The sequence below is a fragment of the Nannochloropsis gaditana genome, assembly GCF_000240725.1.
Source record: "Nannochloropsis gaditana CCMP526 unplaced genomic scaffold scaffold086, whole genome shotgun sequence".
In the NCBI taxonomy this organism is placed as follows: Eukaryota; class Eustigmatophyceae; order Eustigmatales; family Monodopsidaceae; genus Microchloropsis; species Microchloropsis gaditana.
The window spans coordinates 27,910-28,203 of NW_005803867.1; positions in this window are offsets into that span (position 1 = coordinate 27,910).

The following is a 294-nucleotide window of genomic DNA, read 5'->3' on the forward strand; positions in this document are numbered from 1 at the left end:
CTCTCCTGCACGACCCAGAGATGCCTTTCCTTCCCTCCCTTCCTCCCTCCCTCCCTACGTGGACGAAGGCCATGAAGGCCGCCAAACGAAATTTGTTTTTGCACTCGTGGAAGGTTCCCACCAGCACCGCGCCGCAGGTGACCATCATGGTCATGGAGATAATGTCTATGGAAGGAGAGGGAGGTAAAGGGCCGCGTGATGAGAAGGGAGGGGCAGGGGGCGCTCGTTGTCGGGGCCTGAAGGGGAGGTACAGGCTGCACGCAGCCCGTACGAGCGATGGGGGGGGAAAGAAGG